The sequence below is a fragment of the Mus musculus genome, chromosome 18 (assembly GCF_000001635.26).
Source record: "Mus musculus strain C57BL/6J chromosome 18, GRCm38.p6 C57BL/6J".
NCBI lineage: Eukaryota > Metazoa > Chordata > Mammalia > Rodentia > Muridae > Mus > Mus musculus.
Window position 1 is genome coordinate 61,607,964 of NC_000084.6, and position 13,573 is coordinate 61,621,536.

Genomic DNA, 13,573 nt, shown 5'->3' on the forward strand with positions numbered 1-13,573 from the left:
TGACCTAGACCCATAGAATGGGAAGGGTCTAGCAGTTTCACACAGGACATGCACAGTCAAGTTTGACAATCCTGGCAAAAAGAGATGCCAAGTAGAAAGCAGAGTAAGCCAAGTGTAGTGGTGCACGCCTTTAATCCCAGCACTGGAGAGGCAGAGGCAGGTCGATCTCTGGGTTCAAGGCCAGCCTGGTCTACAGAGCAAACTCCAGGACAGCCAGGGCTACACCCTGTCTCAAAAACAAACACACAGACAAAGACAGGAAAGACAGGATAAATTAGGACCTGATGCATGGCCTAGTATGTCTGAGATGACAAGACCTTGGTTATATATATATATATATATATATATATATATATATATATATATATACATGTTCTGCATTTTGCTGGTCGTGAATGGAATGAAGTCAGGTTAAGGACTTGCTGCTCAAATGTTAATAAAATCCACTGTGGTCATCGTAGCTATCATTTCATACATACATATACATTTATGGGGACAACTTATGCATACATCTGTGTGAACTGGTTCTCTCCTTCTGCTATATGTGTTCAGGCTCAGGCTTGGCAGCAAGCACCTTTACCTACTGTGCTGGAGCTTGCCAGCCCATCAATAAATAGTCAACCTATTTATAGATTTAGCTCAGTCAACCTGAGCTAGCCCAATCAGTGTGCTCTGGGTAGCCACCTTTTTCTAACCCCAGGTATGGGCTTACATGTGCACACCCCCTGACTTGTATGGATGCTAAGGATTAGAATTCAAGTCCTCGTACCTACAGCAAAACTTTACCTACTGTACTGGCTAGTTTTGTGTCAACTTGACACAGCTGGAGTTATCACAGAGAAAGGAGCTTCAGTTGAGGAAATGCCTCCATGAGATCCAACTGTAAGGCATTTTCTCAATTAGTGATCAAGGGGGAAAGGCCCCTTGTGGGTGGGACCATCTCTGGGCTGGTAGTCTTGGGTTCTATAAGAGAGCAGGCTAAGCAAGCCAGGTGAAGCAAGCCAGTAAAGAACATCCCTCCATGGCCTCTGCGTCAGCTCCTGCTTTCTGACCTGCTTGAATTCCAGTCCTGCATCCTTTGGTGATGAACAGCAGTATGGAAATGTAAGCCAAATAAACCCCTTCCTCCCCAACTTGCTTCTTGGTCATGATGTTTGTGCAGGAATAGAAACCCTGACTAAGACACCTACTGAGCATCACCCTGTCTATCCATTACCTATCATTTCTATGAAAGTGACAGTTCCATGAATTCTATGACACCTGAGGCGACAGTGTGGGGCAGAGATGTGGCTTTGGTGGTAACATGCAGAGCAAGATGAATTCTACACTGAAAACTTGGATCTAGAACTGACCAGCTGAACAGAGTTCCAGGGACACAAGGACAGAAGATAATGAACTTACTGGAGAAAGTTAAACCCAGTGGGTTTTACAGGACAATATGGAGAGGTCAAAAGTAGACTTTATTGTTTGGTTAGCCAGCACTACCTATTACAAATTACTGCAGTGGACAAGGCAAAGTGGATTTCTCCTTAACACGAGCCATGTGTTGAGCCTCCCGAGTGGATGAGGCAGGGAAAGCCAGTGGAAACAGACAAGCCACCAGTTATCTCAGCTCAGGGGGTATGACAGCCAGCCTGTTTTGACAGTGACCGCCCTAGGTGTTTGGTTCTAACTTTCCGTCTCACAGGCTTTGCAGAGAAAGTTGCAAGTATTCGAGAGGCAGTTTTTATCCGTATCCTCAAAATCTGAGTTAGGTCTTCCTTCCAGGAAGGGAGAGAGAGCCCAGGCCTGGTAAACTCACGGCTTTTGTGCTGGCTCCTTGCCTCTCTTTCAGGGCTTGTCACATAGGAAAACAAGCTGTGTGACTCCCTCCGTTGCTAGGAGATGTACAAACACAGCCAGAAAAAAAAAATCTACTGAGGGTTTAGAATTGCAGCTTTCCCATAAATGACAAACAGCTGTTTGGGGAGGCAGGGGGCGTGAGCGGCCATGGCTCTCTGTTGGTGGCGTAGGAATGAGAAAGGAAAGAATTTCTGCTGTCGCTGTTTCTTGTACTCAAAATTCTAGAACAGGCATGCCAGTGAACACCCACTTAGAATAGAGTCTGCTTTGCGGCAGCATGGTGCCAGTGCCTCGCTGGACTTGGGCTCTGCCAAATATGAGAGAAAAGCTTTTCCCCTGTATATAATCTTAAAATCTGAAGTGGCCCCACCATTAATCAACAAAACCCTCTTTCTAGAGTCAGGAACTGCGCTGAGCTATCTCCCTAGCTGTAAATGGACTTTGTTTGTGTGTTTGTTTGTTTTATTTTGTTAAAACAAGGTCTCACTGTGTGGCCCTGCTCCGCCTGGAATGGTCTGACCTTGAACTTGAAGACATCTACCTGAGTCAGCCTCCGGGGTGCAGGGCTAAGGGCAGGGCCACTACTCCCAGACGTCAAAGGCAGTTGTGACAACATTTATCCAGATTCTGGGAGTCTGGCTTTTCAAGTTTAGATTCAGAAGACCAGTGCTGCAGACCTAAGTTTGGTAGCTTGAACCTTTTCTTTACTTTTCTTTCTCCAAGGCTGAGTCTGTAGGCAGTCTTACACACCTACTGTTCAATGCGTTGGTGTCTCTTCCCACAAGACATGGCTTCGACTTGAAATCTCCCTCTGCTTCCTCCCTGATCCTCCAGCCCACCCTCGGCTTCAGGTGGTTTGTTAGGCTGGTCACTGTGTGCCTCAGTTTTTTGCCACTGGAGAGCTGAATTTTGAGGGTTTTGTGCCTGAAGGTCAAAGCCCATGTTTTCCCACGGCTATGCATTTGTGCACTTACCGTGTCCACCTAGGGAATGGGTATCTGCCTCTTTAGTTATGGTCTCTATTATTTCCATATCCACCACATCCATCCACACTGTGTCCCTTAATTTAGCCTTTATCATTTCTGAAGTTTCCTTGAGATGGGCTCACGTAGCTCATGGAGTCCAGGTTGCTCTTGAACTCACTATATAGACGGAGGTAACCTTGAATTTCTGATCCTCTTGGATCTACCTCCTGTCAAGATTGCAGGTGTGTGCCATCATGCCCTGCTCCCATGATAATCTCCTATAGGTGCTGCTTCCGTGGCTCCTTGGTTCTGACCCCTGCTTACGAGTCTCCCCAGCTCTAGGTCTTGGCCTCGGTCCATCCCAGCTCCAGTTTGTACGCCGGTGCCTAACAGGTCCCGTGCACTTGCTTCTCACAGGATTCACCGTGCATCTGGCCCCTCTCGCAAATGCTTTGCGCTTTACCAACGTGCACGTCTCTGGGAAGCATCCCCATGCTCCCCTGCCCTCACAGTAGCTCTGTCCTAACTATATTTGGAATCACGTTTCTGGAACTGTTCAGACTGAGAGCTCCTCGGTGGCCACGACTCTTCCACATCAAGCCCGTCCTCGGTGTTCAAAGGAGCCAATGTGTAATTCGACGATAGGCTCACACACAGCCTGCGCTCAGCCAATGATGTTGGGACAGGTAAAATCTATAGGACATAGGGTCTCAAAATGAGTGTATCTGTCGCCCAAGGATGTGTTCATCCTTCTTTGGGGGGCGGGGTATAGACCAGAGAAGGCAGAGAATGCAAGATTTTGTGACTTAAACAATAACGTGGGCCAGCAAGGTGGCTCAGTGGGTAGGGAAGGTTGCCACTGGGCTTGGCAGCCTGAGTCCAATCTTTGAACCTACATGGTAGAAAGAGAGAGTTGATGGCCACACAGAGTTGTCTTCTGACCTCCACAGGTATGCCAGGCATGGCACTCTCAAGGATAGACAAACACAAATTACTTTAAGGCAGGAGGAATCTGAAAATGTCGTTGGTAGACATGTAAGACCGTCAACTGTTAGTACAGGATTAAGCTTTTACATGTGTATTTCAAAGTATGAAGAGGTGTTCACAAAGCCCCGCCATTCCCTAAAGATCATAAGCAGTTAATGCTTGCTAAGAGCCCCCCCACCCCCTTTCAGGGGTATAGACACTGGGAAGTCATCCATTAGAAGCAACGCTAATGTCACTAGATTGGGGGGGAGAGGCATAAAAGTAGGAGCAAGCTAATTGGAAAAAGGAAGGGAGCAGCAGAACTGTAAAAGGGACAAGAAAGAGTAATGGGGTGACTGATTTATGTATTATAATTTATATAATATAAATAACTAATAATATAAATAAATACACATTATAATTAGTGTGTGCCAATTTAAAACTTTCAAAGCTATGAGGGCAGGGAGCGAGCTCATCTCGGGTTGATCTGTTCTCAAGGCTGGTCTGGTCTTGGATTACGAGGAGACTGAGGTCTTAGAACATTATCTGCTCCTTCTCTGGACATTTGGAGCAATCGGTTGCCCTACATATCTTATATTTTGTATCTTTGAGCCTAGAAGGGAGCTCAGAGGGTCCCTTCTTAAACAGTCCGTGACTGGCCAATATGTCCATGTGTGGAGTTAAAGCAGCAGCCTGGTTGAGTGGTATGGTGGCACAAACATTTAATCCCAGCATTCAGGGGACAGAGGTAGGCAGATCTCTGAGTTCAAGGTCAGCCTGGTCTTCACAGTGAGTTCTGGGACAGCCAGGGCTATCTATACAGAAAAAAATACTTGTATCAAAAACGAACAAACAAACGAACAGTAGCAGCCAGACCCTGAGTTCTAAAGAAAAGGAAAACAAAACTAAGGCAGGGATGTCAGGTTTGTATCCTTTTAGTCACTCGGTAGGCCCGAGGGGTTGGATTTCCTGTGTCTGTTATAGTTAATGGCCCCAGGGACACCTTCCAGCTGTCGCACAGCCTTGCTGCTGATGGCTGTAGGGTCTTGTCCTGTTTCCTTTTCTGTGCAGCATCTATAAATGCCTGAATCCCTTGATCACTAGAGTTCTGCGTATCACAAGCTAAATAAATAAATAAAGCCTGAAAGATCTTTTATCTAAAAATAGTAGCTGGGTGTGGTGGCACACACCTTTGATTCCAGTACTGCAGAGGCAGAGGCAGAGGCAGAGGCAGAGGCAGAGGCAGAGGAGGCAGAGGCAGAGGAGGCAGAGGCAGAGGCAGAGGCAGAGGCAGAGGCAGAGGCAGAGGCAGAGGCAGAGGCAGAGGCAGAGGCAGAGGCAGAGGCAGAGGCAGAGGCAGAGGCAGAGGCAGAGGCAGAGGCAGAGGAGGCAGAGGCAGAGGAGGCAGAGGCAGAGGCAGAGGCAGAGGCAGAGGCAGAGGCAGAGGCAGAGGCAGAGGCAGAGGCAGAGGCAGAGGCAGAGGCAGAGGCAGAGGCAGAGGCAGAGGCAGAGGAGGCAGAGGCAGAGGCAGAGGCAGAGGCAGAGGCAGAGGCAGAGGCAGAGGCAGAGGCAGGTGAATTGTTGTGATTCCAAGGCTAGCCTGAGTTCCAGAACAGGCAGGGTTATAACACAGATAAAAATAAACAAACAAACAAAATAGTATCTAATGGAGGGATGCAGTTCGCTAGGCTAGTGTACACGAAGCCCTCCTCGGTCCCCAGCACCACATACAGTAGGCATGGCACTGAGCACCCATGATCTTAGCAATCAGGAGGTGGTGGCAGAAGAATCAGAAGTTCAGTCATCCTCTGCTACACAGTGAGTTCAAGGCCAACCTGGAATACAAGTCCAGTACACAAGCCAGGTGTTGTGCATATGCCTGTAAGTCCAGCAATTAGGAGGCAGAGGCAAAAGGGCTAGTGCAAATTCAAGGCCAGCCTGAGCTACCTGGTGAGAACAAGTCAAAACAAAACAAATAAAACAAATCAAATCAAATCAAAACAAAACAGTAGTCAGCCCACCAGCTTCTCCATCTTATGCCTTGACTACCTCTTTTCTCAAACGTTGTTCTGAAAGTAGCTTCTCGAACAGTGTTTCTTAACCTGTGGGTCATGAACCCTCTGGGGGTTTCCATATCAGGTATTTACATTATGATTCATAACAGTAGCAAAATTACAGTTATGAAGAAGCCATGAAATAATTTTGCAGTTGGGGGCCACCACAGTACGAGACACTGTATTAAAGGGTTTCAGCATTAGGGAAATTGAGAACGAGACAGAGGGTGCAAGTTTGCGGTCTGTTCACTGGTGTTTTTCTTCTTGAGCTGGTCTGCTCTAGGGACTCAGTTTCCCAAGTGAGGAGCCGAAAGCCCTGTGCCTCTGTCTCCCTTCTTCAGGTTTGAATTGCTGTGTCTGATTCCTGAAATTCCTTTGGGCTGAAAACCAGGACTGTTTTCTGCCCCTCACCCTAGCAACCTAGCCGGCTGCCTCCAGCAGACAGACTGGGCCCTGGGCCCTTGTAATTAGCCAGTCAATCCACTGATGTGCTTTTCAAAGCCCAGCTTGCTGGAAGCGTTTGGTGTCAGCTGTTTGAGCTATTTACAATTGGCGCTGACACAATGCAAAGTCCACTAAGTCACTGAACCACTCTGGAAAATTTTCCAGAGGCTGGCGCTGGCCCCTGACTCTCTGCCCTTAGCATTTTCCCTCACGCCATTAGCTTGGCTTTTGTATCTGCATCTACTTGGATTCCTGCCTCTTTGGGGCCACATTAATCATCTTGGTTTCCATTAGGGCTCTCTCCTTGGCTTCTTTCCATGTCTAATAAAGGTAAGGCCACAACATCAAAGCTGCTGCATGGGTAACTTTCTTGTGCATTAGCCTTTGTTCTAACCAGAAGCCACATCCTTTTTTGAAGGAACTCCATCCCTCAGAGACAGTGCTGAGGCCTATGAGAATGAAACCCAGTTACTAGATACTAGACTCTGTGTGTGTGGTATGTGTGGGGTGTGTGTGTGTGGTATGTGTATGTGTGTGTATGTGGTGTGTTTGAACCCAAGGCCTCTGACTGTCAGCATATGTGCTTCCACTGAGCCATACCCACAAGCCCCTGGCTTTCATTATGACATTGTAACTGGCCTGGTAAATGGAGATAATCTCAGACTATTGAAACAATGGATCCCCCACCCCCCAAAAAAAGGGAATTTCCCCAGGAAATCATACTGGGAGAAGGGAAAGGCACCAACCAGACAGAAAACTTGTAAAGGGATTTTACACAAATCCAACAACTTGTCAGACTGTCTTACAGATGAGGCTAAAGCCCAGACAAAGATGTGTTGGTGATGAGGAACCACACCTTGACCTGCACTGCTTAGATGTGCACATCAATGTAGCGAGAAGTTTGGAATTCTATTTCTTTAGAAAAGCACAGGAATGTTCTATAAAAATGTACTTTTGCTTTAATCCTATGTGTATGGACGTGAGGCTGCTTTGGACTGTACACAGCAGCTGAATATGATTTGCCTCATGCTCTAGCAGAGATGTGGTTTTACCAGCTGCAGATAATTTCTGTGATGGTGTAATTTTAGGAATTCTGGGAACTTCTTAGAGGGTATAAAAATGCTATAGCACCCACCTCCACCACCACCATGTTTAGCATCAGTGCTTGTTGGTCATTTAGAGAGGTTGGTTGTAGTTTGTTAGTAGTTGTGCTCAAAGAAGAAACAAAGGGAAAGAGATTAGATTCAGGAATTTTCCTAATTTCTTTCTTCCCTCTGTCCCCCCTTTCCTCCTATCTAGTGGTGAGGGGTGAAACTGGAGGTGGGGGGAGATAAAGGATGGAAAAAAGAAGAAGCCACAAAGTAGCAGAACCAGCTATATCTCCTTGATCCTCTGAACTTTGATCTCACTTCAGGAGCCTGGCAGATGGACTTAATAGAATTCCCTGACTCTCTTTGCCCCTCTTCCCAGTGTAGCCACATTGTATTAATCTTCCTTTTTCTGCTTTCCACTTTAAAACTCAAAAAAAATTTTTTTTTATTTTATGTGTATCAGTGTTTATGTGTGTATACCACATACATGCCTGGTGTCCCCAGAGTTCTGAAGAAGGCATCAGACCCCCTGGAAACGGAGTTACAAATGATTGAGGCCGCCATGTCACTGGGAATCAAACCTAGGTTCTCTGCAAGAGCAGCAAGTGCTCTTAGCGGATGAGCCATCTCTCCAATCTCTCTGCTTTCCACTTTTAGCTGGATCACTGAGCATGGGTGGCTGGACTGGACATTGGATACAGGTTATGAACCAGGCTGGCTCCTTTCTTTATCTTGAGATAGTTCTAGTGTCATCCCCACACATGGGATATGGTGAAATCAGTAGGGTTTTCGTGGCATGGCTTCAGTTTTAACACAGGGTCTTGTTAGATAGCCCACAATGGCCTTCGGCTCTCAGTCCTTCTGTTTCACCACCCAAGCGCTAAGATTACAGCCCTGGCTCCCCAAACCTGTCAAATCCATAGTGGTTCTTTGTTGTTTCCTATCTGTTTTGAGACAGGGACTCTCACAGCTCATGTTTGCTTCAGACTTACTGTGTATCCAAAGATGACCTTGGACTCCTGATCCTCTCTGCCTCCATCTCCTGGGTCACATACACCACTGTGCCTAGTTTCAGGATGCTTACAAAGTCAAATTCAGGGTCTTGTGTATGCTAAGCAAGCACTTTTCCAATTGAGCTACACTCTATTCCTGCTTTTGCTGCGTTTACTTATTTATTTTGTGTGTCTGTGAGTGTGTGTGTGTGTGTGTGTGTGTGTATCTATGTGGTTACTCTTTCTTGGCTAAGCTCTGCTGTTGCACTCTGTGGTCCTGGGGGGATCCCCACCTTCACTAGAGATCTGTCTTGGTTTCTTTTCTATTGCTGAGATAAGATACCATGACCAAGGCAAGTTACAGAAGAAAGAGTTTATCAGGGGCTTACAGTTTAAGAGGGCTAGAGTCTGACTGCTGAGATAGGGAGTGTGGTAGCAGGCAAACAGCTATGGAGCTAGAGCAGTAACTGAGAACTTACATCCTGATCCTCAGGCACAAGGCAGAGAGTGGACTTTTTAAACCTCTGAGCCATCCCTCAGAGACACACCCCCTAATCCTTCCCAAACAGGTCTATCAACTGGAAACCAAGTATTCAAATATATGTGCCTTTAGGGACCATTCTCATTCAAAGCACCACAGGTTCATTTGATTTTAAAAAGGCGTGTGTGTGTGTGTGTGTGTGTGTGTGTGTGTGTGTGTAGGTGTGCATGTGCTATGGTACATGTATAGAAGTCAGAGGACAACTTGCAGTGTTCAGCTCTTTCTGACCATGTGGGTCTTAAGAATTCTACTCAGGGCCGGGCATGGTGGTGCACGCCTTTAATCCCAGCACTCGGGAGGCAGAGGCAGGCAGATTTCTGAGTTCGAGGCCAGCCTGGTCTACAAAGTGAGTTCCAGGACAGCCAGGGCTACACAGAGAAACCCTGTCTCGAAAAACAAAACAAAACAAAACAAAACAAAAACAAAAACAAAAAAACAACAACAGAAAAAAAGAATTCTACTCTAGCCACATATGTAACAGAGGATGGCCTAATCGGTCATCAGTGGGAGGAGAGTCCCTTGGTCCTGTGAAGGTTCTATGTCCCAGTATAGGGGAATGCTAGGTCCAGGAAGCAGGAGTGGGTGGGTTGAGGAACAGAGGGAGGGGGAAGGGGATAGAGGGTTTTTAGGAGGGGAAACTAGGAAAGGGGACAACATTTGAAACGTAAATAAAGAAAATATGTAATAAAAAATAAATTAATTTAAAAAATTCTACTCAGATCTTCAGGGTTGGTGGCATCTTTTGAAGGCCTGTTTTTGAGACAGGGTCTCAGTAACTCTAAGTTGCCCCCAAACTCACCCAATAACCGACATTGACCTTGGACTCTGGATCCTCCTGCCTTTGCTTCCCACGTGCTGGTATTACAGGCATGAGCGCCCACATCTGATAAACTGATGGCTTTTCTTTTAAATTTTTACTTTATTACTTGTATGTGTGTGCTCGTGCACTCACATGTGCATGATGTATGCATGTGCATGATGTATGTAGATCTACATGCACACGTGACAGTGCTTGTGGAAGACAGAGGGCAACTGTATGGAGTCAGTTCCTTTCTTTCTGGATTTTGGGGATCAAACTCGGGTTGCCAAGCTTGCCCAGTAAGTGCTCCCCCTGGCTGAGCCTTGTCACCGGCACTGCTTTGATTGTTTTTGTTGTTGTTCATTATTTTTGAAAGACTTTAAAAAAAAACAAAAAAACTTATACGTGCATGTGTGTGATGTGTGTACAAGTGCCTCTGGAGGCCAGAAGTGTAAGGGGAGGTTCTGATGCTAACATTCTGTTACCCAATTGGTTCTTGATTTGTCAGTAAAAAAAGGTGTCGGGGGGTGGTGGTGGTGGTGGTGGTGGTGGTGGCAATTGCTGAGTGTAAGGCACAGGTAGGACTTCCAGGTGCCAGGAGGAAAAGGGAGACGAGGGACAGAGAGAGGATCTTTCTGCCATGCTTTGGAGGAAGAAGAACACAGCAATCATGTGAGATCTTGGGGAGAGCTAGGGCCTGTGGTCTGGGCTACAGGTGGTTGGCCAAGGATGTTTGGCAGGGTCTAGGTGGAACTAGCCACTGAGTTTAGGGAAGGTGGAGAGATGAAAATAGTACATTGGTAAGGACATGCTTTTTCAGGCAGAAGATAGTAACACCCTGCAATTGTGCCAAGAAGGCAAATTATGAAGGAATTAGCCATGTATGTCTTTTATCTGAGGATTCAAGGGTCTCAGGAGTGGGCTGGTAGCTCGGTCACATCCCAAAGCTAGGCTGGGTAGAACAAAAAGGGAAGCTGGAAGGGGCCAGAGTGCAGTCAGACCCTGGCAAAGATGGTAGCTTTTAAAAATACACACGACACAGAGGTGTTCTATTTCCCAGGACTGCACTTATGAGCCTTTTGAAAGTCACTTGATGTAGGTGCTGGGAACTGAGTTCAGATCATCTTCAAGAGTGGCTGGCATACTCTCTTAACCACTGAACCATCTCTCTAGCTCCCTTGTTTTGTGAGATAGGGTCTCCTACAGCCTCTGCTGGCTTCAATTTGATAGGTAACACAGGTTTACCTTGAACTCACGATCCTCCTGATTTTCCCTCCCAATTGCTGGGATCACAGGTGTGTGCCATCAGACCTGGTTAAATCATGGATGTCCATGAAGGGAGTCAGCATTGACTGTTGGGCCCAGCTAGTTAAAGCTTTATCTCATGAAATGCTTTGTCCATGTGGGGGAAAACAAGGGCCACAGCTGAGGCCTGCCTAGGCAGGGAGAGTGGGTGGACCAGCTGCCTTGCCAGCTCACACCGGGCTATCTGATTGCCACTGCTCTTCTCTAGCCAGGCAGGTGCTACCCAACCTGCCCATGAGTCATAGCAGTCGCTTGCTTGTGCAGTAGCCAGCCTCAGGAACTATAGGGCCACCTGAGCAAGAAAGGCCTGTTCTGGATCCTGCCATGAAGAGCCTGGCCTGTCCAGCTCTGAGGTGGACAGTAGGCTACAGTCTACTGGAGCTGGAGAATGAGCAGGCCCTGGACAGAGATGATCCCTACCCTTGAACAATAGTGACCAGGCCAGAGAAGAGTGACCTCCCTCCCCTCCCCCATTTCAAGGCAGCTGCATTGTTTGGGGGCTGAGGCATAAATCCTATATGTTAGGGTGTTAGACAAATCATTTAGCTTTTCAGGCTCTAAAGGATGAATCAACATTCCCTGGGCCACCCTACCCCGCCAAATCCAGTGTTTAATAGACTGTAGGAGACAGCCCACGCTGTCACCCACAGCAACGGGAGCAGTTCGTGTCTGAGAGCCCTCCATCCTGGACTTCACTTCAGGAAGGAACTTCAGGACAAACCAATAGGAAACAGGGTTTATTTAAAAAGGATTTATAGGATATTTAAGCATGGAGGGGTAGTCAGGGAGAGAATAAGGCATGTCCAGGTATATGTAGGCTTGGTAAAGGAGTGTGTGTCTTTACAGTAGCTCTGTGTAAGATTTTTGGCAGCTTCTGAAATTCCACCTCACGCGGTTGCTAAGGAACCCATTCTTATTCAGTGAATGAGATCGTGGGGGTGGCTCCTGAGGAGCCCTGGGTAGAGTTTAGAGCCAGTAAGTTAAGTCTCTGGGTGACAAGGGTTACTATAGACAAATGTCTACGCTTGCTCATCGGAAAAGTAGAAAATGTCTGGGAAAGAACTGAGACCACCGCAAGGCCTCCCGTGCTCAGGTTACTTGGAAATCTCTCTATGCAGAAGGAATATCGTCCCCATAAAGGGGCAACCTTAAAGGTAGCTGTGGCTCATCGTACTGGGATGATCAACTCTCTGCTGCTAACATGCTTCGGTTAAGACTCTGGGATCCCGGTGAGATGGCTCAGAGGGAAAGAACACTGACTGCTTTTCCAAGGATTTGGATTCGATTCCCAGCACCCACATGGTAGCTCACACCAACTGTAACTCCAGCTCTAGGGGATCTGACCTGATGGATCTAATGCACACTTTTCTGGGCTCAGGCATCAGACATACGTGGTGCACATGGATTACAGGGTAAAACACGCATACACGCAAAATAATAATATAATAATAATAACAATAATGACACTGGGGTATGAATTTGTACTTGAGTAAGGCACTGTATTAGATAGCTAAGGTTTATCTCTGTGGGCTTGATAACAGAAACTAATCCCTAAATAATGGGGAGGGAGAGACTTTGTAGTAAGGGCCTCCTTTCCCTTCCTTCTTCCCCTCTGTTTACCCTGCCTTTTTCTCCTGCCTCGAGATGATGTAAGAACTCTGCAATGTCTGGTGGAACACAGGGAAAGAGATCCAGCCAGATAGAGCAGTCAAAAGTCTGCGGTTTGGAAGCGACCGGGGGAGTCCCGGAGTCGCGCAGGCTGCTGAAGAGCATGAGGTCGGTTGGAGGAAAGGCGGATTTGTGGGAATGATGAACGACAGATACAGAGAAATCAGCAGGGGTTCCATGGCGGCGCTTCAGTTTGGAGGCAGGGTCTTGCTCTTTCGCCCAAGATGGCCTTCAACTCATGGTCCTTCTGCTTCAGCCATCCAAATGCCACGGTTACAGTCTTGAATCACGAAAGTCTGCCAAATCTGTAGTGTGGTTTTGTGTGTTTGGGTTGGTTTTGATTTTCTGAGGCAAGATTCCCCATAGCCCATGCTCACCTCAAATTTACTATGTATTCAAAGATGACCTTGAACTCCTGATTGTCCTGTCTCTGCTTTCTGGGTCACTGCTGGGATCACATACCCCATCATGCCTAGTTTATGCGACTCTGGAAGTCAAACTCAGCCTTGTACGTGGTAGGCAGGCACTGTACCTCCCCCACCCCCCACCACCAGGAGCTACATTTCTAGCCCTGTTTTTGCTGTCTAACATTTGTTTGGTGTATCTGTGAGCATGTTGTGTATGGATGTGGCTACCCTTTGCTGGCTGCCGTCTGCTGTGACTCTCCATGATCCACCTCTCTCTGCTCCTGGGATCTGGGATGATAGTCTCACAAGTACCCCTGGCTTTATGTGGGTGCTGGAAGTCTGAACTCAGGCGCTCACACCTGCATAGCACCCACTTCAGCCACTGAGACCTCCCTCTTCTTGTCCTGTGCTCCCCACCCCATCCTGAGTCATGCCATCCGGTCCCATATTCCCCACTTCCCATCCTACCTCCCACTTGTATGCTTTTGTGTTGGGCTGG

At 47.2% G+C, this 13,573-nt stretch overlaps 1 long non-coding RNA gene across 1 annotated transcript, besides 1 other annotated feature; it reads left to right on the top strand.

Annotated features, from left to right (window-relative positions):
* Window positions 439-3,137: an enhancer, noted in NCBI's record as "VISTA enhancer mm36". NCBI's record gives its function as "enhancer in: neural tube[5/5]" and the evidence as "EXISTENCE:transgenic organism evidence [ECO:0001131][PMID:17130149]".
* Gm41747 lies at window positions 11,937-13,079 on the top strand. The gene is made up of 2 exons (XR_877470.1): window positions 11,937-12,228; window positions 12,644-13,079. It is a non-coding gene; the product is annotated as a predicted gene, 41747 (long non-coding RNA).
* Window positions 13,080-13,573: the final 494 nt, after the last annotated feature.